This window comes from Pipistrellus hanaki (genome assembly GCF_964339955.1).
Source record: "Pipistrellus hanaki genome assembly, chromosome: 16".
NCBI classification, from domain to species: domain Eukaryota; kingdom Metazoa; phylum Chordata; class Mammalia; order Chiroptera; family Vespertilionidae; genus Pipistrellus; species Pipistrellus hanaki.
The window spans coordinates 3,656,499-3,682,949 of NC_140518.1; positions in this window are offsets into that span (position 1 = coordinate 3,656,499).

Genomic DNA, 26,451 nt, shown 5'->3' on the forward strand with positions numbered 1-26,451 from the left:
ACAGCGGCCGTGTCCACCCAGCGGAGAGCGTAGGGGACAAGGAGAGGGAAGAGGCCTGGCCCCCGTGGGGTCCCCAGGCCGGCCGGCAGGGTGCCCCTGGAGGAGGGTGCATCGGAGGAGGAAGCAGGGAGGGGGCGTGGTCTGGTCCCCGCCCTAGGCAGGCTCAGGGACCCGGGACACAGCCGTGGCCGCGGGCACGTGCTCCGGCCCTCTGCTTTCATACAGACAGATTCCTCAGCCGTTCAAGGGAGACTTTTCACCGCGCTTTGTTTTCGTCAGGAGCAGCTGATAGAAGCCCCCGTGGGCCTGTCGCCCTGGTCCCTCCCCTCCGCCGTCTGTGTTCTCAGCAGGCGCCTCGGGCGCCCGCCCCGACGCTGTCTCCTTGGCTGACCCAGTGTCGTAATCCTGGGCTCTGGCATCGGAGCCGTTGCTATGGGGACCTCCGGCTCCCGCGCTTGGATGACGGGCTCAGGGGGATGGATGTACGGAGAGGGAGGAGGGGAGGGGGGGGGCGAGGCGGCGCTCTCTGGTTCTCCCGTGGGGACAGGGATGGAGGTGGCAGGGGGGAAGCGGGGAGGGGGATAGGGCCACCGTCACCAAGGCCCACAGACTGGGTGGCTCAAAACCACACACACCGTCCTGTCATCCTTCTGGAGGCCGGATGTCCACGGCCCGAAGGTGGCAGAGCTGGTTTCTCCTGGAGGAGAAGCCAGGCCCCTCTCCCGGCTCCTGGGGCCGCCCGGAGCCTCGGTGCCCTGGGCTTACAGAGGGACCCCCACCTCGGCCTCTGCACCCATGTGGCCACCTCCTCCCCGCGTCCCTGTTGGTGCTCCTTTTCTGTCCCTCGCAGGTCGGTCTCCGCCGGGGCCAGGCCACCCTGACTCCGCTCCACACCTTTCATCGCACCGGCAGAGGCTCTCGGCCAATCAGGTCCCCCGTGGACTTGGGGGTCCCTTTGGAGGTGATGAGCCCAAACTGGACCCTGGGGGCCTCCCGCAGGGATGCAGCTGTGCGCCTCAGACCCGCCGTGCCAGCTTAGAGCCGGAGGAACCGCGGGGGCCTGGGACCGAGAGCCAGGGGCGGCCCTGCCCGGCCACGGAGGGAGGAGCAGACAGAGCGGCGGCCTCAGGCAGTGCCCCCCGCAGACCAGACCAGACGGCGTGGCCCAGGAGGCAGGCCGGGTGAGAAAACAGACAAATGCACAAGCAGAGGAAGGTCCCACAGGAGCTGAGCTAGAGCCAGGGCAGGGCAGTGGCCCCAAAGCGAGAGGCAGCAGGGGGAGAGAGAGAGGGAGAGAGAGGGAGAGAGAGAGAGAGAGAGAGAGACAGAGAGAGAGAGAGAGAGAGAGAGAGAGACAGAGAGAGAGAGAGAGGGAGAGAGAGGGAGAGAGAGAGGAAGGGAAGGGGGAGGGATAGGGAGAGGGAGAGAGAGGCCTTCTCTCCATCGCCTGCCCTATAACAAAACCACAATAAAAGGGTAGGTCCCCTAGGCCGGTTTATTCCCATTCAGTGCGAAACGGACACTAAGGAGACTAGAGCAAGGCCGAGAAGGAGACAGAAAAGGAAAGGAGGCAGGGGGCGGGGGGAGGGCGGAGCGGGGAGGGGGAGGAAGGAAGCGAGGTTGGGGGGCCGTCCACGCGGGAAGCGGGCTCTCCCCCCCAGGTGTGCAGGGGCTTCCTGCCAAATCAGTTGATTGCATCTGCAGGCCGGGCCGCCTCTTTATTTCACACCAATTTCCACGGCGGCGGCAGATAAAACCGGGAGCGGGGACGGCACAGCTGATTGAATGTTGATGTAAAGGGGAAGGTGCGGGAGGGGCCCGGACCCACGGCGAGGAGGGATTGCTGGGGAGGGCGGTCTGAGTCACGTGGATCCCCCCACGCTCCAGCCTTCCCCTTTTCCTTTTCCGTGTGTTTAGCGAAAATCTTGTCTTCTCTTCCCAGGGACCTGCTGGCCACCCCCCACCCTGACGAAAGGAATGGGATGCCCAGGCCCAGAGGGGGCACAGCTCCACCGCCCCGCACCCCGCCTGCACCCCACCTGCACCCCGCCCTACCCGCCCCGCACTCTGCCCCGCACCCCACCCACACCCCACCCTGCCCTGCACCCCACCTGCACCCCGCCCCACACCCTGCCCCGCACCCCGCCCCGGACACCGCCCCCCTGTTCCACCCCTGACCCGAAGGCCATGAGGGACACGAGGCAGCTGCCGGATCGTGACTCAGCCTCTTCCCCCCCACCCCCCCGAACCTCAGTTTCCCCACCGGAAACTGTGCACAGGCGCTCAGTCACTTGGCCGTGGTGCTGGGAGCGCCCATAGGGGGGAGTGAAGGGGAGAGTGTGGCTCCCGGACGAGAGGCGCAAGGACACGTGTGTCTGCCTTGTGAGCGCACACGGAGGAAGCTGTCCGTCGTGTCTCCTCGTCGCGGCGTCTGTGCCCCTCAGCCCGATGGGCGGGGCGGCTACGGGGCCGGGCGTCCCCGGATGTGGGGACGTGGCACTGTTTCTGAGTCTCCGTGACAACCTATGTCCCTGGGCGGATGGAGCTTGGGTCGTGCCTTTTCACCGGACTCCGGAGGCAGAGGCTGGCTCCCAGCACTCAGGGACCGGGACACAGACACGGGAGGGAATTGGGGTACTAATTTGATCACTTCCGCCCCCTGTAGGCAAGTGTGACTGACCGGGCAGAGCCTGCCAGTGGCCGGTGCTTCACCCCCCCCCCCCCCCAAGGTCACAGAGACAAGACCGTGAGCGTGGTTCAGGCCTGCAGCAGGCTCCCCGCACACCCCCCTTTGGCTGTGATGGACTCAGCCCCCGGGGCGGGCAGGAGCGGGAGTGAGACCCAAGGTGGCCGTCCTCTCCTCCTTCCTCTCTCCCCTGCTCCCTCCCGGGCTTCCTGGAGCCTCCTCCCAAGCAAACTCCTTCCGCTCGAACCCGTGCCCGAAGCCCGCGTCCCGGAGAAAACCTGGGGCCCCGGCTCCCCGTGTGGCAGCGGAGGGAGCCTGGGGGCCGAGCTCCGTCCGGTCCGCTCCAGGCGGCTCCACGCGGCCCCCTAATTCCCCGGAGCCGCCGCCTCGGCTGTGTCCAATGCGGGTTCATGCTCCGCGCGTCTGTGCGAGTCTGTTTCTTAATCGCTGAGAAATCAAATTAACGCTGGGCGGCCACGGGGCAAACACAGAGCGGCCGCAAGCCTGTCCCCGGATGGCAAGAGGCAAGATCGATACGGGACTAAACGGAGCTGGGAGTCCGAGAAGGGAGGACATGGCCATGTTGGCGGGGGGCTGCCCAGTGGCTTCCTGCCCCGCACCGGCGCCGGGATAGGACCTGGCTGGGGGGTGCCCGTGATTCCAGGGTCCTGACGGGCCAAGGAGAGGCTTAGCAGTTGCCTCCAGGCCAGCCCTTGCCCTCAGGCCCCCCAGACACTCCCCTCTTTCCCTCCTCCTCCTCCTCCTCCTCCCCCTCCTCCTCCTCCTCCTCCTCCCCCTCCTCCTCCTCCTCCTCCTCCTCCTCCTCCTCCTCCTCCTCCTCCCCCTCCTCCTCCTCCTCCTCCTCCTCCTCCTCCTCCTCCCCCTCCTCCTCCCCCTCCTCCTCCTCCTCCTCCTCCTCCTCCTCCTCCTCCTCTTCCTCCTCCTCCTCCTCCTTCGTGTGAGTCCCCACAGAGGCAACCCAGTCGGGAGGGCTACTACTCCGCTAATGGCTTGCAGATCGTGGGCGCACCAGGCCCCCGGACGTGTCTGTTAAGCCTGGCCCGAGTCAAACGGCCTGAGACAGATTTACGGCTGCCTTCCGGGCCCAGCAGGAGCGCCCACGAAACCTCTCTCACCGGCTCCAAAAACCTGGGGTGAGGAGGGAGCCTTCTGGGGTAGGGGTGGTGGTGGGGAGCAATAGCACCCCCACATGGCTGTTTCGAGCCCAGGCCTCCTCTGCAGTTGGGGACCAGCAGTCAGACTGGATTTGCAGGAGTACGAACTGGAGTCGGAGCAGAGGGCTGATGTCGGGGCTTGCCGAGCGGCAAGTCCAGAGACCAGCTCATCAGCACCGATTGGCAAAGAGGCCAGTCTGACCCAGCAACAAATCCCAAATCACAGAATCTTCGAATACAGTGTCAGCACCCTCAGGTACACAGGCTGCTGCCTATGGGCCCTACAGAAAGCACCCAATGTGTGTGAGAGAGAGATGAGGGGGGGATGGGGGGTTGACAGGGCCGGGGAGAGGGAGGGAGACCGAATTCCTGTCCTGGAGGAATTCACCATGTACCTGGGACCCTGGTCGGCAAACTGTGCCTCTTGAGCCACAGGCGGCTCTTTGGCCCCTTGAGTGTGGCTCTTCCACAAACTACCACGGCCTGGATAAGTCTGTTTTGAAGAAGTGGCGTCAGAAGAAGTTTAAGTTTAAAAACTTTAGCTCTCCAAAGAAAGGTCGATCGTTGTGCTGTTGATGTTTGACTCTGCTGACGAATGAGCTTGCTGACCACTGGCCTGGGAACTGGGCAACATACACGGTATTACTTGTCACTCAGGAAAATTAAATGACCAGAATGGCCAAACGAAGGTTCTCGAAGAGACGGATGACGTGTGATTGCCCAGTAACAGCTCTGCCCGGCATTGGGAGCCTTTGCTCTTTTTTAAAAAATATATTTCATTGATTTTTTACAGAGAGGGACAGAGAGCTAGAAACATCCAAGAGAGAGAATCATCGGTTAGCTGCCTCCTGCACACCCCCTACTGGGGATGTGCCCGCAACCAAGATACATGCCCCTTGACCGGAATCGAACCTGGGACCTTTCAGTCTGCAGGCCAACGCTCTAGCCATTGAGCAAAACCGGTTTCGGCAGCCTTTGCTCTTTTTTTTCTCTCCCCCGCCCCCCATTCCCTGCGGGTCTAACACCTCCCAGCCCTGGCTTACACCTTCCCGTGGCTTTGCGTCGTCCCACCCCCTCACCTGCTCAGGTGAACGCGGCCCACCGCCCACGAGGCGGGGCTGCTTCTCTTGGCGGCAAACCTGCTCCTCATCCACGAACAGAGCCAAGGTGCTCTCGGGGGAACGAATTTGGGGCCCTGGCTCTTGGGGGCCGAGTTTCCCCCCGTGGGGACCTGGCCCAGCGCTCAGAGACAGGCTCATGGCTCTCAGCGGTGAGCCGGGGTCCTCCCCTCTCGCCGCCCCTCCGCCCCCAGCCTTCACCTCCACGGCCGAGGGCTGGCATTCCCCACTCCCAGGCCGGCAACCCGTGCGGCGGCTGCGAGCAGGAAATACGGGGACATCAAGGTTCCTCGGTCCCGGGCCGACAAGACGGATAGCCCTCCGCACGCCTCCTCTCTCCCCACCTCTCTCTCTTTTATTTATTTTTTTAAAGAAAACATTTTTGGAGACTTTAATAGCGGCGGAAGGGTGCTGTAAGGCGGGCAGGGCCATGGATCATTTTTACTCGGTGGTGCGCCGTGAAACGTAAGTTTGGGCGATAGATCTTCTTATCTGGACGGGAAGGACGGCGGGCGGGCCTGGCCACTCACACGACTGGTGTTTGGGAGATTTGAATGAGCCGAGCCTGGGTCTGAGTCACTGAGAGATCCTGCCTTCCCGGGGGTCTCCGGGTCCCAGGCTCAGGGTGCGGCTGGAGGTGGGCCTCCCCATCTTCCTCCCCCAGGCACCGGCTGATGCCGTCTCCCTCTCCCTCTGCTGGACGGGCCCTCCCTGGCTCCTAAGCAAGGGCTCACCAGACACACATAAAGCGCACACTGTGTGCAAGGCACCATGCTCGGCGCCAAGGGGGACGCAAATGAATGTCTCAGAGTCTCCGGCAAGCTAGCTGTTCCTAGGAAAGGCTTCCCGTCCAGGTCTGAGGTGATGCTGAGGGTGGGGGAGGGGTGCCGAGTTACCTAGATGCTGGGGGAGGGGCCTTTGGGGAGGCTGCTTGGAGGAAGGGACTCAGGATTCTTATAAATTTTCATTGCTACCCCAGGAAGCCTTCCCCAAGTCCTGAAATCCCCGTCAGCTTCCCTTCTATCTTTTTAAAAATGTATTCTTATTGACGTCAGAGAGGAAGGGAAAGGGACAGAGAGACAGAAACATCGATGATGAGAGAGAATCATTGATCAGCTATCTCCCGCACGCCCCCCACTGGGGATCGAGCCAGCAACCTGGGCATGGGCCCTTGACCAGAATCGAACCCGGGACCCTTCAGTCTGCAGGCCGACACTCTGTCCACTGAGCCAGACCAGCCAGGGCTCCCCTCCTTTCCAGGCCCCTCCCGGGAAGGCCACCCATGGGCTCGTGGCACCCCTAGCCTTCCTCCCCTTGTGGAGGAGGGGAGACGCCTCCAAGCACTGGACATGGCCATCAACCAACGCCTTCCACATCCCCGGTGCACGCACGCTCGGTAAACAAAGACGAGACATCCAATTATTCTGAAAACAGCCTGCGCCTGTTTGCTATCAGGCCTCCACCGTGGGCCCTGGGCTTGATCGATCGAGCCAGTCCCCTTTGGGCCTCAATGGATTCAGGATTTGTGGGTGGGGAAGGGCCGCTGGGCCTGGGCCTGGGCCTCGGTGTGCCAGGACCGCGCAGCATGTAACTCTCTGCGTGGCTGGTGCCAGGGCTTCTGCTCTGAAGGCGGGAAGCTGGGGCTGGGGAGGCCACTGTCCCAATAACTGGAGGCCAGTTCATCTGCTCACAAGCCCGCGCCCTTATAGTACATGGAAGTGGCTCCTGGTTGGGGCTCAGCGGGGACTGTCACCCCCCTTCAGACCTGCACCGAACAGAAGCCAGGAGGGGACCGCAAAGGCGGAGGTGACCACGGTTATGTGGAACTGAGGGCCCCGGGCTACGTCGGAGCAGAGGTCCCCCCTTTTCTTGGCCACGCCCCACCAAAGCACCTCTAGCATCCTGACGCCCCTTCCCCGGTGTCACAGAGTTCTTATTAATCAAAAAGCGAACGCCCAGTCATGTGGAGGAAGCCTAACCGGCCGTGAACTTGGTCTAAACAGGCTTCCAAAGAACATGGCGTCCGTGAAAGAGAAAAATAAAAGAAAGCACAGTTGAAGTCCTGAGAAGGAACCACCAAGAGATTGTTAAACAATAACATGAAGTGATATCAAAAAATAGCAAATAAAGTTTCAAAACATATCCTAGAGAACTGCTATGCATAAACATGTCATAGTCTATATTTATATACTGTCTATGGAGAAAATGCTAAAAATGCAATCCACTGTACATAACTCACCCTCGAACCACCCCCACTTAAAAATCAAAGTGTTCCCAGACACAACATTGGGAACCGCGAGGCTAAAGTCTGATGGACGGGTCAGTCCAGCTTCTTGACAGAAATGGCGGCTGGGTATACACCTCCACTGGACCCACTTCCAAAGCCTTCAGAGTGAACATGAGTCAGGAGCATTAGGGCCAAAGGGCAGCGCCGTCCTACGCCGGGTCCTGGGGGAATTTTCCCGTGGAGACCCCGTGAGCGTCCCGCACGCGAGGCCGGGTGGACACAGGAGACTCCACTCACACCGGCCCGGTGTCCCGCCGCTGAAAACAATTCATTAGCGGGGTCCCAGGGGATGCACTTCATTAGGTGCCGGGGGACGCAGGGAGGTCTCCCCGAAGCACTGGTGAGTAAGGAAAGCACGATGCAAGAAAAGGAATATCACATAATTCAATAAAACAATTACCCAAGGCTATCGTACGCGCACAATAAATCTGTGCAGGTAAGTGGGCGTGTGGAAATGTGCATAAGCATGCATGCCTGTGTAGGTGACTATATCTGCTGGTGGAGAAAAATATGGGAAGACCCCGGCTGGGACATTAGCAGGGATCTCCAGGGGGTTTTGTGGCTAAACGGGAGGTAAAAACACAAAGCAAGGAGAAAGAAAAAACAACACGCCCTCAGAACTAGCTTGCACATCTGTTGTCGCTGAAGACTTAACACTAGAGATTTGGAAAGCACGTGTGGGCACGTGTGTGCGTGTGCGTGTGCGTGTGTGTGTCCCTTCCAGCCTTCCTCCTCCTGCCCATGCAGAGTCCTAGCGGGGCCCACACAGATCGAATGTCTTGCCTGGGGCAGGAGATGCGTGTTCTGCCCTTCATGGGGGTCTGGATCTAGAGTCCACGGACAGGCTGCAGAGGGGCCCACGGCCTGTGACAGCCCAGAGAAGGCCCAGGTCCCATGAGGATGCCTACAGGTGTCTTTCTCGCGGTTAGCGCCTTGTGTGGTCCAGACCCCGTCTCCCTGGGGCTGTCTCAGCTGAGGAACCCAGGGGGCCACGGGTCCTGGCTGGGCCTCTGCCCCGCACTCCACGCCTTTCCACGCCTATCACCGCTTCTCCCGTCCCCGCGTGAGGCTGCCACGGAGATCCATCTCTCGGATGGTGATGGCGGGAGGCAGACAGCATCGGCCTCCCGGACCTGATTGCTTTGACAGCTTCGCCAAATTACTGAGCAAAGGCCCCTTTTGGTGATGAGAAAAGCAATATTGCGCCGGGGACGTCTCATTTCTCTGGAAATCAGCAGCGAGCGAATTTGCATCCACTTAGCAGTAAACATGTCGGGCCGGCCCCTCCCCAGCACCCGGGAAGGATTTAGAGGCACCGGGCCTGCCTTATTGTTTTATGACGGAGGGGGGGGGGAGAGGGGGGAAGGAGGGGAGCTGGGGGGAGAGAAGGAGACTGGGAGGGATTTCGGGGGGGGGGGGGACATTGAGGATGGGCAGCTACACGTCTTTAGCGTGTGGCCGGGGCGCCCAGGATGGGGAGTGGGGGCGGGGGTGGGGGAGGCAGGGAGCGCTGTCGAGAAAAGAAACGGCCTCTCTCAGCTCCGTGTGCTGTGATTTAGACGCCTCTGAAGAACTCTTGTTATGACGCGCTCTCTAAAACCCTCTTTAACATTCCGCCGGCGAGGTCCGGGGAAAGATATACCGGCCGTTGTGGAGAGCCGCGGGCTGCGGGCACCTGCCCGGCCGCCGCCGGAGGGGGTGCTCCATGCAAATTTGTTTAAAGTCCCACGTCCGTAGCTGCTGGGAAGAGAAACCGTGTTAACCTTTTTGAGAATCAAGTGGACTCTCTCCCTTTCTGTACGCTCTCCGCACAGGGACCCCGGGGGGCTCTCCTGCTCTTATTGCTGCTGCTGGCTGGGAGGAGAGGGGACAGACGCCTGGCCGCGGGTATGGACGAGGTGGTGGCTCCCTAAGTGGGCACCCCTGAGGGTCTCGGAAATGAAGGAGCCAGAGAGAAGGGGAGGATCAGGATCAAACTTCTTTTTTTTTTCTTTTCCTTTTCTTTTCTTTCTTTCTTTCTTTCTTTTCTTTTTTTTTTTTTTTAAATATTTTATTGATTTTGTACAGAGAGGAAGGGAGAGAGGTAGAGAGTTAGAAACATCGATGAGAGAGAGTCACCGATCAGCTGCCTCTTGCACACCCCCCACTGGGGATATGCCTGCAACCAAGGTACATGCCCTTGACTGGAATCGAACCCGGGACCCTTCGTCCCCAAGCCGACGCTCTATCCATTGAGCCAAACCGGTCTCGGCCAGGACCAAACTTCTTACCCGGGCTCCGAGGCCTCTGGGACTGGAGCACCCCGCGCCACCAAGAGCCGGGGAGTCACATCCGGATGGAAGAGATAGGGGCTCCCCAAGAAAGCCTGTTGGCTCACCTCCGCGTCCTCCTCGATGGACATGGGTAACTGCTCCCTCCCTCCCTCTGGGCTCACGGGGGGACTCAGGGTCATTCCTTTCGCTCAGCACCGAGCAGTCTGCCCCTCAGACACCGTCCCAGGGGCGTCTGCGTGGAGAAGGGCCGCTGATATCCGGTGGCCACTCCCACGTGGCCCAGACGAGCACGTGGCTTGCTCCGTAGAAACAGGACGTGGGGGAGGTAACTGAGGGGCCTCCATCAAGTGTGCGGCGAAGTGCCTCCCCGGCCCCTGGTCCCAGCCTGGCCACCCAAGGTCACTCAAGGTCACCCGACTGGGAAAGGACTGGGCCAGGCATCAAACCCAGAGAGCCTGGCCCTTATCCATTCCACCACGCTGCCTCTCTAAGGTCACAGAGAAGAACATGCTTATGTGAACAGTAAGAGGACAACATGCTTGTGAAGCGTCTGCATGTGCCCCGCCATATCCTCCCCGGTGATCAATATCCTCACACCCACCCTCTAGGGCAGGGGGTCCTCTTATCTCCATTCTATAGAATGATGAATAAAGGGAGGCACAGAATGGTTGAGTAACTTACCCGAAGTCACACAGCCAGCAAGGGGAAGGAAAGGCCTTTGACCTGGCCGGTGCCCTGCCTGACTCCAGATTTGCATTCAACGGGGTTTAGGACCTGCCAACTCTAAATATGGCACTTTTTTCAATCAATCAATCAATCAATCAATCAATCAATCGTATTGATTCTTTGGAGTGGAAGACACTTGAGAAAGTGCACACGCAAGAAGGGCCCCCCGACTCACTCCTTCCTTCTCCCCCAAAGCAGGTCCTACAATACATTTCCCAGGAGCCAGGCGCCTGCTCGTATCAGGAAGAGAAAGACGTTCTCGTTGCCAGAGACCAGAAGTCCGCACTACCACGGACCCGTGCAAACCGACCTGCGGAAATAACCCTCATTTTCCATTCGTCTCCCCCATATATTTCCCAGCCACGGTCTCACAATTTACTGCCCCAGGCCCAGGCCTCTCTGTCTTTGTTTAAAAAGATAAAAGCTTTTGCTCTAACAGCTTCTTCAGGTCTTTATGTTCCTCGGAAGATGCCGTGTCCGTGTAAAAATATTAAGTAGGCCTGTACGCGTCTCTCCTGCTAATCTATCTCCTGCCGCGTTAACGGGTAGGCCGGCCCCAGAAGCCCAGAGGGCGGGAGGGACGGCTCCCTCCCTCCCAGGTTCGTAGCCACTAAAGGATCCCACGTTCCACACAGCCAGGCCCGCAGCCCAGCACACACGGATAATGACAGAGCAGAGAGCCGGGCTGGAGGGACGCCTGGGGGCTTCAGGAAGAGGCCTGGGGAGCTGGACGCCAGTGCCCACTCTGAGTTTGCAGGTGTCTCACCGTCAATGGCAGGAACGCTCTCTCCCTCTCTGTGCCAACCATGGCCCAGTTGTCACTGGGCATGGAGATGGCTGCCCAGCTCGGGCATTGAGGGAGGTGGGGCAGGCGCACAGGGTGGAGCTACGGCCACACGCCATCTCCCGCTCAGCAGACAGCCGGCTGCCTGGGGCCCCGAGGCGCCCACCTGGTCGCTGCTCTGGGCTTGTTTCCTGTCGAGTTTATTGAATCTGACTGGTCTGGAAGTAATTGCACTAATCCTATTGATATTAATAGCACACCAGGAAGTATTTATATCTGATTTCTCCCTGAGCTAAAATCCAATCTCATCATCATGCTTGCACCAGTGGTCAGAGGCAGGAAAGTCAGGCCCGGGCACCACAGCTGTCTAGGAGCCGGAGGGCGTGGGGCCAAGAAGCTCGGGACCGCAAACCAGAGAAATGGAGGCTCAAGAGTTCACACCTTCCTGCTGTGTGGCTCCCACAGCCAGCGGGCCGGTGCCCCTTGGGAAGGAGGGAGAAGGAAGGGGTGCTGGGGTTTTCGGAGGGGGACAGTGGGTGTCCCCGGAGGAGTTTCTGAAATGCTCAGGTGGGCGATGCTGGGTCTGGAGCCCCTTCTCCAGGACCTTGTTCTCCTCTGTTCCTTCTCCGTTCACTGGCTGCTCCCAAAGGTCACTGATCCCCCCCTCCAAGGTCACCGACACCAACCCAGGTCAACGCCTTGATGGGGATGCTGGACTGGGCGGTCCCCGCTCTGCACTCAGTTAGCGCTTGGCTCGCATTGTCCATCCGGCGGTAGCTGAGAGTCTTAGAGAGAATGAGGCAGCGCGCCCCTGAGGTCCTGCTGTCCGGGCCACCATTGCCTGACTTGCAAATTGTGTGTGTGTGTGTGTGTGTGTGTGTGTGTGTGTGTGGTGCAAGTAACCTCGATTCTCAAAACTGCAACTTTTTATAAGTCCCTCAGTTTATTGTGCTAGCCCCTTGGGATTTCAATGCAAAAAGCCTTCCTGCTGCTTTTTTATTCAAAAAGGGTATGTAAATGTATATGTGCAGCTGACAGAAGAATCGTGCAGTAAGCACCCACACAGTCCCCCTCGGAGCGAGGTCTGTCCCCCGAGGATTCGCCCCATCGCGTGCCCCCCCACCCCCACCTCCTCGCCGCCAGAGGCAGCTGCTCGCCTGCGCTGTGCGCTCATCCCCGACTCGCCTTCCCGGGGAAGTTCCCCAGGTGTGTGTGCGCTGCTAAACACATTGTTTAGCTCTGCCCGCGTTCTGAACTTTAAATAATGGAGGCGAGCTGTGTTTTTCCTCCGGTGCCTTGCTGCTTTGGCTCAACGATACAGTTGTTGGGTTCATACATTTTTAATGGGAGTAGTTGCGGTTTATTCATTTTCACTTCCAAATTGAATTTCCGTGAATATGCTGCAACTGACCTGCCCACGGCTGGTGGAAATTTGGGGTCTGGGCTGTGACGGATGCTGCTGTACATATCGGGTCATGTGGCCCTTGTTTGGGGTGCTCCGTATGGTTCTCAGGATGGAAGTGTGGACATTGTCTGGGAACCTGTTAAAAGTGCTAAATTTTGGCCTCCTATTCCAGACCCACCAGATCCGGATCTAACATCTTAATCAGTTACTATAAAGTGCCTGACGTTCTAACTCGGTCATATCTGAGTCTTATTCTCTTGGCTGTTTTAGCCCTTTTCAATAATTAGTATTTTCTGGTTTTGCATGTGTCCATGATTTTAAAAATATATATATTTTTAATTGATTTCAGAGAGGAAGGGAGGGAGAGATAGAAACATCTATAATGAGAGAGAATCATTGATCGGCTGCCTCCTACATGCCATGTGTCCATAATTTTTTGCCGCTTGCCAGACATGTGTAGAACGAAGTAGTATGAAGTAAATAGTATTTATAACTAGAAACAAGCAGGCTGCTTCTTTTAGGCCATCAATCAAGATGGAAGGTTGAGTCAGTCTAGTTATAAGATAAGCTGGTTTTGAGGTTTTTTATATTTTTTATTGATTTCAGAGATGAAGGGAGAGGGAGAGAGTATTAGGAACATTAATGATGAGAGAGAATCATGGATCGGCTGCCTGCCCCCTACTGGGGATCGAGCCCACAACCCGGGCATGTGCCGTGACCAGGAATTGAACCGTGGCCTCCTGGTTCATTGGTTAACGGTCAATCACTGAGCTGGGTTTGAACGTTGCTGTCGCTATGGTAACCTTCAGTGGCCCTCAGGCTTCGTGGCAGTGGTAGCTGTTTGTTGTCTATACTTGGGATGGGTGCTGGGTTGGTTTTCTCTCAGTGCTGGTGACCCACCCTCAGCGTCCATCTGTCCCCGGATGCCTGTGCCCAGTGCGTCTCTCCCCATGCTGGTTCGGGGTGCTCCTCACGAGTCTTGTGATGGGGAGCAGGAAGGCTTCCTGTTGTCTGGCCCAGCTTCAGTATGAGGGGGCCTTGCACTTTAGGGGTGAAGCTTTTTCAGCATTATTGCCCCCTTTGTCCTCTTTCCTCGGCACCCAAATGCCTTGTGTAGGAGGTTGGTTCGGATCAGGAATGTCCCGCCCTCTCCCAGGGGTCTCAGTACTACGGGCTCTCGAGCCTAAGACAGTTACCAGCACCTCTCCCAGCGCCAGAGAGCAGTTCTTTTCCCTTCCCCCTGTGCCGAGCCAGCTCAGCCAGGCTCGGTGAGCCTGAGAGGGGGCGGTGAAGGATGGAGAAAAGACAGATGAGAGAAAAAATCTGGGCCTGGGTGGGACGCTGTCCTCTCTGATGGAGAGCTAGTGACAGCACCACGGCCTGTCAGCCATCTCTTTATTTTATAGCCAGATGCCATGAGGTAAAGTAAGGGCATGGATATAACGTTCTCCTGGATTTCGAATCTACTCAATTACAATCACTTGAACTCTATCAAGCCCACTTCATTTAAGGCACATGGGACCATGTGTTCAGACCATAGGTCCAAGCTCACAACTACAGCTGTTGGCTATAATTGTGCTGGGAGGCTCTGCCCTCCAAGTCCCTTGCACGTGGCCATGAAAGGACTGTGCCCTCCTCTCATCAGTCCGAGGCTTGAACCTGTCCAAACCCTGTAGCCGCTCTCCACATTCCCTGACCACGTTACATCTCTTCCCTTTGCACCATCTATCCCCGCCTCCACCCCCGTCACCACACCTTCAGCAAGACTCCTTTGTTCGTTGCACAAAGAGCAACAACACTGAAGTTGGAAAATTCCTTTCAAGTCCGGGGCCTCTAAAAAAAAACCTGCCCAACACACCAATCCACTTAAAATGCAAATTCCACTGGCACTAATAAGCAATATATATACACATGCATTTACACATGCAAATGAGGAGGACGGAGCACAAGCCTTCCCTCCACAGCCTCCAGCCCATGGTGACGACGTTCCCGGCCTTCCACCAGGTGGAGCCGAGTGGCGACCTCCCATCTCCCTGCCAGGTTCTGTCCTTCCCAGACCCCCAGGGCCTCAGGACGCACTCCTGGTCCCTCGAAGCCAGAGCATCGACACGGGCCAGGCTCCCTGCTAAGCATAAGTCCCAACACCTCATGTGCTGGCCCTGCTGATCTTTTAATATATATATATTCTTATTGATTTCAGAGAGGAAGGGAAAGAGAGAGAGAGAGAAACATCAATAGTGAGAGGAAATCATTGATTGGCTGCCTCGTGTAGGCCCCCACAATGGGGATCCAGCCTGCAACCCAGGGCTTGTGCCCTGACTGGGAACTAAACCGTGACCTCCTGGTTCATAGGTTGAGGCTCAACCACTGCGCAGCACCAGCTAGGCAGCCCTGCTATTTTGATCCTGTTGACCTTCCGCACCTGCCTGTTGCAACCTCCCTCAACCTTCCACCTACCTCCCTGACCCTTGACCTCAGAGCTCATATTCTCATTCATTCATTCATTCATTCATTCATTCATTCATTCATTCTGGACCTGGCCCTGAGCACTAAATCCAGTGCACAGCTGCCAAAACAGACCCTCCCTGGGAGATCTCTGGGTTCCAGTTGTAACTATGCCTTCCCTTCAAAGCGTTGGGATTCCCGGCAGGTGGTCATATTTGGGAATCTCCCCATTAGTGCCTGCAGCCGGGGATGGAGATAGGAAAAGAAAAAAAAAAAAAAAAAAAAAAAAAAGCTTCTTACAGGAAGTGAGACACCAGGACTACGCTCAGGTGTCACAGGTATTCACCCAGGAACAGATGAGCTTTTCCACATACTTACATCCTATACAATAAAAGCCTAATATGCAACCAAACAGCAGGATGACCAGCAGAATGACCCGTTACTATGACGTGCACCGACCACCAGGGGGCAGACTCTCAATGCAGGTGCTGCCCCCAGCCTGCAGGCCCCAGGTCAATCAAGGCGGGTGCTAGTGAGGGTTTTTTTTTGGAGGGGGGCGATCAACCCACTAGTCACCCCACAGATTGGCCCTGATTGCCAGCCAGGCCTAGGGACCCTACTCGTGTGCAAATTTCGTGCATTGGGCCTCTAGTTTTCAATAACAAGCACCCCCTTTCTCCGCTATCAAAGCTTTCTTCCAAAATATAATTTTTGATGTCCAGCTGCCTTCTTACATGACACTGGGCTGTAAGGGTCCTCACTATAAACATCATTTGTGAGAGCTCTCTGGGACAAGCTGGCGCCTCCAGGGGCCTTTGGGGTCCCCACATGGCTCCCCTGCAGCCTACCTTCCCTGGAGGCTTTGGGGAAAGAGGTGAGGCACGGCAATAGACGGAAGATTATTATCATTTCTTTTGGGGGCATGTATATAAAAGCATGTATATAAAAGCATGTATATAAAAGCATGTATATAAAAGCATGTATATAAAAGCATGTATATAAAAGCATGTATATAAAAGCAGCCAGAACTACGTACCCCAACATACTGGAAATCACCTCTGGATCATCCTCGGGCTTTTAGCATGTCAGTCAATGTTTTCCGACCACTCGTGTTTTGACGAAATTCCCTTATATGGCTGTACCATCCGTTACAAAACCAGTCCCTTACCGGGTTGCTCTCCAGGGATCCCTCTGCTATAAATAATGCAGCTCATCTCTGCACAAACGCATTCCCTCGGGAGAATTTCTGGAGGTGGGACTCCCGGGTCGAAGGACATGCTCATGGAAGCTTCTGCCTCAGCTTTCAGACCGCCCTCCCGCACGGCTGCTCCCGCTGGTGCTGCACCAGCCTCCGGCTCCTAAAAGCGAAGTTGCACCTCTTTTGCCCCAGTCGCCCCCGTTCTGAGTCCCAGGGAGGGTCCCTCCCCGTTCCTCCCTGCTCCTCCCCACCCCCGCCGTGGTACCATGGCTCACTCTCCTTCCTGTGCCCACAGCCGACTCCCAATCAATACTGTGGCTCATTCACTGAGAGCTCTGTCTCCGGCCCAGCCCACCCCCTGGCAGTCCCGGTGCGGGCCTGCCCTCCTCCGCGGGGCAGGTAACAGATGGCCGGGAGCCCGCCCAGCCTCGGGCTCCGCGGTGATGAGGGGCAGGACAAATGCTAAGAGAGTGGCAATATGTCCCGGATGCAGCATCCCGCAGAATCCATCACTCCGCCCTGAGTCCCCACCGACGCCACGGAGGAAGCTGTCTGAGCCAGAGGGTGTGAAGCAGGGGCCAGGGAGGGGGCAGGGGGACAGGACTCCGGGGGGACACACTTAGCTCCCTATCTCCGAGCAGGAGGTAGCCCCGCAGCCACCGGAATGGAAATATTGTATAATGGAAATTTCTACATCGTTCATGCCCAGCTCCACGCACTTACCAGGCGGCGGCTGGCATGTTGAAGGCAGAAAGGAGGATGCAGGGTAGGCCAGACAGCAGGACATGCCAACGGTTCTGGGTTCTTCCAGGTATTTTATTTTATTTATTTTTTAAATTAAATTATTATCTGTGTACATATCTTACCTTTGCCACCCCACCACTCCCATACATGCCTTCCCTCCCCAGAATTTTGTGTCTATTGGTTATACTTATATGCATGCATACAAGTCCTTTGGTTGATCTATTATCTCCCCCGTATCTCCCTCCCCTCCCCGCTGTAATTTGACAATCTGCTTGTTGCTTTACTGTCTCTGTATCTATCTTTTGGTTCATCAGTTTATAATGTTCTTTATTATCTATAAATGAGTGAGGTCATGTGGTGTTTCTCTTTCATTGACTGGCTTATTTCACTCAGCATGATGTTCTCCAATTCCATCCAGGTATTTTTTAAAAAAAATATATTTTATTGATTTTTTACAGAGAGGAAGGGAGAGATATAGAAAGAGATCTAGAAACGTCGATGAGAGAGAGAAACACCGACCAGCTGCCTCTTGCACAGCCCCTACTGGGGATGTGCCCGTAACTCAGGTACATGCCCTTGACCGGAATCGAACCTGGGATCCTTCAGTCCGCAGACCGACTCTTTACCACTGAGCCAAACCGGTTTCGGCACCATCCAGGTATTTAAAAAAAATATATATTTATTTTTATTGATTTTTCACAGAGAGGAAGGGAGAGGGATAGAGAGCTAGAAACATCGATGAGAGAGAATCATTGATCAGCTGCCTCCTGCACATCCCCTACTGGGGATGTGCCGGCAACCAAGGTACATGCCCTTGACCGGAATCGAACCCAGGACCTTTCAGTCCGCAGGCCGATGCTCTATCTACTGAGCCAAACCAGTTTCGGCCATCCAGGTATTTTAACGCCTCCCTCCTCCCCACCTCCTCCCCAGGCCTTGCACCCTCAGGCTTCCGTGGGGGCCCCAGGTGAGGCTGGCAGGCTGGCTAATCTCCAACTCAGGACACCTGCCTGGAGCTGCTGCCTCTGCTGCTTCCTCTGGGGGTTACTTTTCTGTCCCGGGTTAGCCTGCTGCCAAGGATGTTGTGGCCCGGAACCTGCTCAGAGCGGGGCTCCCCACAGCCAGGGCCCCAGGGCAGGCGGGCCCGATGCCGCCAGTATCTGACCGCTGAGCCCTGAGCTGGCCTCCGGCCCTGTGGCGGTGACCTCCCACAGCCCCCAAGCAGCTCAGCTCAGCTCTGACGTGCGACTTGCTCTGGCCAACGGGGACGGAAGCAACTTAGACTCAAGCAGAGAAAGTGCCTGGGCGTTTACACCAGCTCCTGTGCTTCCACCACTGCACCCCTAGGCTAACATGCTGGGAGCGTGTGAGCGATGCATGCAGGACAGCCAACGGGTCACAGCCCAGGTCACTCTGGACCAGTCAGCCACCGGCCAACCTGGACCGTGGGTGTGTGAGTATGCCCAGACACGATTCCCAGAGGCCCGTCCAGTCGGCCCAGAGACTCCCGAGAAGCCTTAATGGTGATGTTTGAAGCCGCTGGGATTTGGGCTGCTTGGCACACAGCGGCAGCTAACGGGTCCGTCTCCTTCATCTATACCTGGGGGTCGGCAAACTCATTAGCCACCAGAGCCAAATATCAACAGTACAATTGAAATTTCTTTTGAGAGCCGAAAACTGACTTCTGCGCACGGGCCACGAAATTTCAATCGCACTGTACGTGCGCGCCCACACGTGGTGTTTTGTGGAAGAGCCACACTCAAGGGGCCAAAGAGCCGCATGTGGCTCGCAAGCCGTGGGTTGCCAGCAGCCACTGATCTATACAGTAAAGCCATTCCAGAGGTGAGGCTGGGGCCTCGCAGAAACCCCGGGAAGCTCAGACGGAATGTGGGATGCCCGTTTCCGCGTGTGAGCTGTTGCGTGATGAACCAGAAAAGCCAAACACAAGCCCTGAGAGCTGCTAGGATCCTCTTCGGTTCCACTGACCGCAGTGTTTTAATTGCATCGTGCCTATCACATTGCATAAGCAACACTTGCTCATGAGAAAGGCAACAAAAAAACAAGCAAATATAAAGTGAAAACATCTGCTCTACCCTCCCCCCAATACCCCCCCCCCCCCCCCCCCCCCCGCTGGTCCCCGCTCTGATTTCCTTCCCTAGAGGGACCTGATGTTAACAATTTGATGTACATCCTTTCAGATATTTTTCAGTGCGGACACACACAAGTATGGCATTTGCTTAGGAAGCCCCAGCGGGTTTCTCATGGGGGGGGGGGGGAATATATATATATAAATAATTGATTTCAGAGAGGAAGGGAGAGGGAGAGAGAGAGAGCAATATCAATGATGAAAGGAAATCACTGATCCGCTGCCTCTTGCACGCCCCCTATTGGAGATCGAGCCTGCAACCCAGGGACGTGACCTTGACTGGGAGTGAATCCGTGGCCCTTCAGCCCGCAGGCTGGTGCTCTATCCACTGAGCCACACCATCAGGGCTCTTGTGGACTTTTGTTCCAGGACACCCACCCTGGGTTACAGTTATGTGGGGTTTGCTGGCCCCACCAGCATCTCCCGTGACTTCACAGGATGCTGTGAGTCTTGGGGTCTAAGGTGTTCCTTCCAGGCCCCCTAGGAGGTAACCAGTCTGCTTTCTTCCCCCTCATCCCCACCCCCATCCCCACCCCCTACTCCCAAAACTCCTTTCCAGCCCCCCCCACACACCCCCATTCCTGCGCTGCACCGGAACATAAACCTGCTTTTGCTTTACGACGCAGAGCGAGTCAATATTTCCTTGTCTCAATCTTCTCCCATCTCGCCGTGCCCACGGGCCAGCAGGCCCATTAAGGTGTTTTCCCAGACAAAACGGAGTAAATCTTCCCTGCCCACGAGGGAAGGCTCCTAATGCAGCCAGCTTTTACACCCGCTGCTCCTGGTCCTGCTGGCTACCCCTGCCGAGCACTTACCGGCGGCCCCGCGCAGAGGGCGCTCAGCTGGACAAGCAGCCGCAGGTGGGGCTGGGGCGCTGCAGGGAGGGCGGGTGGTGGGTGGGGCACCGCAGGTGAGCAGGCCCTGCCCCAGCCAGGGAAGACCCCCGCCCCTGCCACCCCCCAGGCCAGCCCAGCTCCTCTCCCTTTCTCCCGGGGGAGTCCAGCTGCCTTGAGAGGGGGTCCTCGCAGCCTGGCCGGGGAACAGACTTCTCCGAGGTCAAAGGCGGGTCTTGGGGACCAAGTTCACCGGACCAGGCCAAAGCGCCTGCCCCTTTGCAGTAAGGCCTGGGAGGAGCACCCTGGGCAGGTCACCTCCCTGCTCCCGCCCTCCCAGCTGGCCTGGGTCTGAGCCTCTGGGGAGGTGAGCAAAGACGCAGAGCTGGGAGCCACCTGGGGAGAAACCACAGCTCCTCGCAGCTGCCGGCCCGCAGGCCCCGGGCCAACCAGGGCACAGAGCAGCTGCAGGGGATGTGCAGGGCGGGCAGCGGGAGGGGCGGGGCGGGGAGGGCCGAGCTGGGCCAGGAATCTGCCGGCCCTTTAATGAGGAGGTAATTCGGTTAGCCCGGATTTCCCTGTCAGCGGCTTCTATTAAATGCAGGAGCAGCCGTGCTATTAGGGGCCGGAGAGGAGCTCGGAGCCGTGGGGATGGCGGGGGGAGCCAGCCGGAGCGAGGAGGGCTGTTAAGCAGATTAGGAGGGAGGAGAGTGAGAAACATAAAGAGGAGAGGAAAAGCAAAATGGGGCCGCGGAGAGCGAGCTCCAGCACAAAGCAGCCCCGAGGAGGCGGGGGCGGGGGCTGCATCCCGCCGGGCGCTTCCATTGTGCTCTACAGACTCCATCAGCGGCTAACACAGCCCGCCTCATCAGAAAGGCCACCGGCCATCCAGGCCGCACCGCTTGGGGAGGAGGGAGAAGGACAGCCACGCCTAAAGAAATAATAACACAGCAGCCCGCCTCGGCAGGCTCCCAGACAAGAGGGCATGTGACGGCTGTGGTGCCCCGGGAGGCACTGCTGGGGCCTGCTGGGAGCCCCATGGCGGTGGCTGGGGCTGGGGCTGGGGTGGGGTGGGGGCAGGGGCTGGGGCTGGGGCTGGGGCTGGGGTGCAGGGTGGGGTGGGGATTAATGTAAAAAAACAAGTGAAACAAACAAAAACCACATTCACTGTGCAGTTTTAAGTACTTCTGTCTGTACCCACGCTCAGCGATCCTACGAGGGTCTCACTTATCCCCATTTTACTGATGAGTAAACAGAGTCAGAAAGGTCAATTGTAAGGTGACCAGACACCCCGCTTTTGGCGGGACAGTCCCGATTTAATTGTTAAAAAGCGGGACGTCTGGTCACCTTAAATTAGGAATTCACCAGTAAACCCGGCCCACTTCCGGCTTGTGTAAATAAAGTTTTATTGGCACGCAGCCGCACCCACTCATGTACATATCCCCTAGGGCTGCTTTGGGAGCGGCAGGGAAGCAGCCCAGAGATCCCAGAAGGCTAAGCTACTTACTCTCCGGCCCCGTTACGGAAAGCAGTTGTTGACCCCTGGGTTAAATGGCCTGTTGGAAGTTATGGAACCGGAAAGAGACAGAGCTAGCGTTTCAATCCGGCCTCCTCCCGGAGCTCCACGGCAGAGCGGGGCTTAAAAGGCCCCGAATGGGAGGGGAAGAGGGGGGTGCCAGTGTGATGGAGAGGCAGAGCAGCCAGGCTGCTCCAGCCGGGCACTGGGTGGATGGATGGGGAGGGGGGCTGGGCGGAGGAGGACCAGGCAACTGGGGGTCTCCAGGGAAGCGGGGGTCTCCATACCCTGCTCAGCAACAAGCCGGCTGCCAGGACTCTCACTGTCCAGGCTGGAGAGAGACCCACCGAGACCTCCGCTTCAACCACACCGACCCCTGGCGCCTGGGGCGGGCCCAGGAGGCTGGGGCCGGCAGAGACTGCCTCTGAGCAGGTGTGTGCAGGGATGGTGACCCCTGCCCACTTGCCCAAGGCCCCTGAGGGTGGGTCATGATGGGTGAGTCCCTTGGTTAAGGCTCGGAATGGGGACCAAGAGGATGAGCTGGGGCCTTGGGGAAGGTCCTCCTGTGAATAAGAAGGATCCGGGGTGGCTGGGGGAGAGCGAGGGAGCATAGCTCTGTGGTCTTCTCTCCCAAACCCCAAACTCCGGGCTAACCATGCAGAAAGCACCAGCTGCTCCGAACTCCAGTTCCTTCTACAGAGTGTCCGACCGGCCCTTCTCAAAACTGCCCAGCGCGTCCAGACAAGGAAGGACGGAGAAGCTGCCGCGGACCCGGGAGGATGGGGACACGTGACAAGGAAATGTGTGTGGGACCCTGGGTCAGGCCGCCAGCGAGGCCCGTGTGCGATCGCAGTTCGTCAGCCCCGGGGACTGGAGCGGGCACAGGGGCCGCTGCTGCCTTCGCCCCTTTCCCGCAAACCCGAGCTTATGCCCGGCTGCAGGCACGATTTTAGAAAGTCCTGGGGGTGCAGATGCCCGGAAGGAAGGATCCTGTCTCTGCAAGACTTCATCCTGCATGTGTGTGTGTGTGTGTGTGTGTGTGTGTGTGTGTGTGTGTGATGGAGCCGCAGGCCACGTGACACCCCGGACGGGTGGCATTGGTCTCCTGGAAAGGGCGGGCGAAGAGAGTGCCTGCGTGTCTGACAATATTGTGAGCCTCTGAATCCTCCAGTTCCGCCACAGCCCCACCTCCTATCCCAGACTTCTCTTAAAAAAAAAAAAATTGTGTATATATATATATATATATATATATATATATATATATATATATATATTATTGATTTCTTACAGAGAGGAAGACAGAGGAATGAAGAGTTAGAAACATCGATGAGAGAGAAACATCCATCAGCTGCCTCCTGCACACCTCCTACTGGGGATGTGCCGGCAACCAAGGTACATGTCCTTGACCGGAATCGAACCTGGGACCCTTCACTCCACAGGCCGACGCTCTATCCACTGAGCCAAACCAAAGGTTTTGGCTTCTTTTTAGGTGAGGTGCTGACTCCTTGTTGTTAAGCACTTGGGGTGGAGTTCTAAGTTACTAGCCGCCCAGAGCGGTCTCACCTGTTCATTTCAAGGCTCCGACTGATGCCCTTGGCCCAGGTGAGCCTGGACTAACCTGTCACTTGTTACCCCGCCTATGCTGCCCTCCCCTGGTCACAGGTGGTGGTGCCCAGGGCCAGGGCACCCTGGAGCTGCCAGTAAGTCCAGCTTAATTAATCCCAGGCCCAGCACGGCGCCAGAGCGACCCGGTGGCAGGGCCTGGGAGATGATTGCCCAGGAGTGAAACACAAGGGAAGTGCCAGGCTGTGACAGCAGATGTGAAAATGACGACAGCTCACATCATATCCCGAGTCCGTGCATTATATTCCTAATAAATAACGGGCTACTGCAGGTTAAGTGTCTGTTGCCGCATTCCAATTGTTGATATTTAATTAGCTCTAAAATTAAAGCGGTCTTTTATGGCCGCGCGGCCAGGACGACTCTCTCCCTAATTGATGGAGATTAAAGTGTCTTCCCGAGATCCCGGATCCCTTTGTCAGCCCGGAGTGCGAGAGGATGTTAATGAAAAACGTTTGACATTTCAAAGGCCCGACGTGCGGATCCGTGCATGAAGCCGAAGTTGGCGTATTTTTTTGCTTTATTTCGAAATCAGGGCGCCGATGGGCGGGGGAACACGTTTTAATAGGGACGGGCTTTTAGGAGGGCGAGGACGGCTAAGGGATGGTCCACGCTGGTCGTGGCCATGACAAGGTGGCGGGAGGGGTCAGCCATCTCTCCTTGGGGAACTGGCTGGGGGGCGTTGTGTTCCAGGTTCCGGGCGCATGAAAGGGAGGCCCGGGGGGTGGGACTTCCTCCGGCCCCTGTGCTTGCCTGGGGGGTGGGAGGGCCGTATGTGGCATGAAACGGACCGAGACAAAGACGTGCACTCACGCCAGACCTGGGCCCCACGCAGGGGTGAGGGGGCCTCGGCTGCGCACACCCCGTCTTTTCGGGAGGAAACCCGGAAACCCGGCACCTCTCCACTCTGGGAGCAGGGCGTTCCCGCCAGGACAGTGCCCGGCTCCCGTGGGCAGGGCTGACGGGTAACAGCGTCCCACACCTGGGTTCCGTCGTCCTCTCCGTATCGTGGTCGCTGGGTGGAGAGGGGCATTGGATCAGATGGCTGTGACTATCAGCTAAAATCAACCACTTGGCTGGTGAAGTTCAAGCACCAATGAAAAATAGCAGATGCCCATGAAATATGACAACTGGCTTTGGGGACAGAAAGCTAACCACAAGCATAGGTCTGACAGCAATGATGTGGTCCCGTCCTCCTAGGATATCACCGGTGCTTGTTAGCCACAAGGCAACGCACATGCACACTTATACACACACACACACACACACACACACACACACACACACACACACGGTCTCGTGTGGCAACAGGCTTTGGCAGCCTCATCCATTTCCTGGCATCTCTGCACCATCACCGAGAGGGGCGGACAGAACAAAGACCCTAGGCTCATATCCCTGGGGAATCCCAGCGGGAACGGACAGATACCAATCCTCCCAGGGACCTGCACCCCGGCAAGCAATTTCCAGAAGTAAATGGGGTCAAACGCTATCTCCGTGGCCCAGGACGTAAGCTGTGCTCAGACGCTCGCTTCTGAAACTGCTGTCTCCCCGCTCAGCCCATCAGGCGGGATTCCCATCTTCCCGCCAGCCAAACCCCAGCGCCCACGTGGGACCTGCAGACTGTCTCACCAGTTGCATCCACTTTGCAGGTGGCTGGGCCCTAGGGTGGAACAGACTTCCCCCAGCAAACGGGGGAAGGCCCCGCGGTGCGGAGGTTGAGGCAGGGAGGCTCAGATTCTTGCAGAAGGATGGAAGCTTGTCTGGCCCCGCCCCAGGTTCCCACCCCCTCATCATTCACCGCCACCCACACAGGCATCTGTGCCCGGAGAACCACGGGCCTTTGAGGCGGCCACGCTGCACCCAGGACAATGGTCACAGCACCAGGGGGGGCCGTTGTAGCTTAGAGCAATCTCCTGTGACCAAGTCCGCCCTAAACCAGCACAGAGAAGACCCCTAAAAGATTCTCCGCCTGCCCCTGGGTGGCTCTGCTGCCGAGAGACCGTGTGGAGTCTCCCTGGGCTGGATGGACCGCAGCGGTGAGCTCCGATGGCAGCCAGAGGGATGGCTTTCAGCTGCCGGGGGTGTTCCCGCTGAGGACTGTTTTGTGTCCTGACTGTCCATAACAGGATTTAATTGTAACGATTTGGTATTGAATTCCCTTTAACAATCAAGGGCAATGGATCCCGACTGTCTGTAAATGTGTTTGCAAGAAGTGGAATGATTACACCTCTGTGTGCTACTCTCCGGCCGCGCCCCGAGGGAGGAGAGGCCAGGGTGCTGAGCTGAGAGGAGAAGGTGGGATTTGAGGAGGTGGGACCAGGCCTGACCTGCTGGGCTTTGGTGGGTGGGTGGGTGGATGCAGACGGCTCCTCTCTGCTCCAGAGGCTGCCCTCCCCAGGCTGGTGGTCAGGCTGGATTGTGTGTGGGGGGGCATGTGATCAATTGTATGTGCTCATGTAGGTGGGAACGTAAGCCATGATAGAATAATAATTATCATCAATATTCATGTGATAGGATGGATTACAGTAAGTATTATAAATATTGCCATTGCTGAGAGTATTTACATGTATGATCTCATCCTCCCAAGAGTCCTATGAGCTAGGTCATACTGTTATTCCCCGGATGAGAAAGTTAATGCTGAGTAATCTGCCCAAGGTCACCCGGAGTAGAAGTCCTAGGATTTAAATCCAGGCCATTTGCCTCCAGGCAGGGGTCATGCCTTAACTACTGTACTATTCTGCTAACCGTAGAGTTGGATGTGACCTGGTGTGGATCAGAGATCAGGAGGGTATATTAGTAACTTGTGGCTGTGTAACAGATCACCCCAAAACATAGCAGCTGATGACAATTTATTATCTCACAGTTTCCGGGAGCAGGAATCTGGGTGTGGCTCAGCTGGATCCTCTGCTTTGGGGTGCCGTACAGGCTGCAATCAAGGAGTCGGCCAGGGCCGAGGTTCAATGTGAAGGCTCGACCGGGGACTGCTTCACTTGAGGCTGTGGCAGCATTCCGTTCCTTGATGATTGTTGGACTCTGGTTCCCAGGTGGTTGTTGGCCAGAGGTTGCCCTCCGATCCTTGTCATCCAAAGAAATCCTGCCTGATGCACCTTTGTCACACTTGGATACCATGTGGCTCAAGCTCCCACCGTAAATCACACGGAAGCATCGTCCATCTGGCTGGCCCCAGGCCCCAGGTGAATAAAGACACTCTTATCTGGCAGGACATTCAAGGGCTGGTCCCGGTCGGGGAGAAAAATAACCGATGGGGTGTCAGTGGGAGGTGGGGACTGGGCACGTCAGGCCTCTGCTCCCATGTCACCTTATCAGGGTCTCTCCTCACCGCCTTAGACAAAATAGCAGCTGCCCCGCGTGAGTGGCCTCTTCACCCATCTTTCACCCTGCTCTGTGCCACAGGAGGTGCTGGAGGCGACCACATCAACCAGGCCCCTGGTCCTCCACCTTCCCCTGGGGCGTGGCCCACGGAAGTCTGGCAGG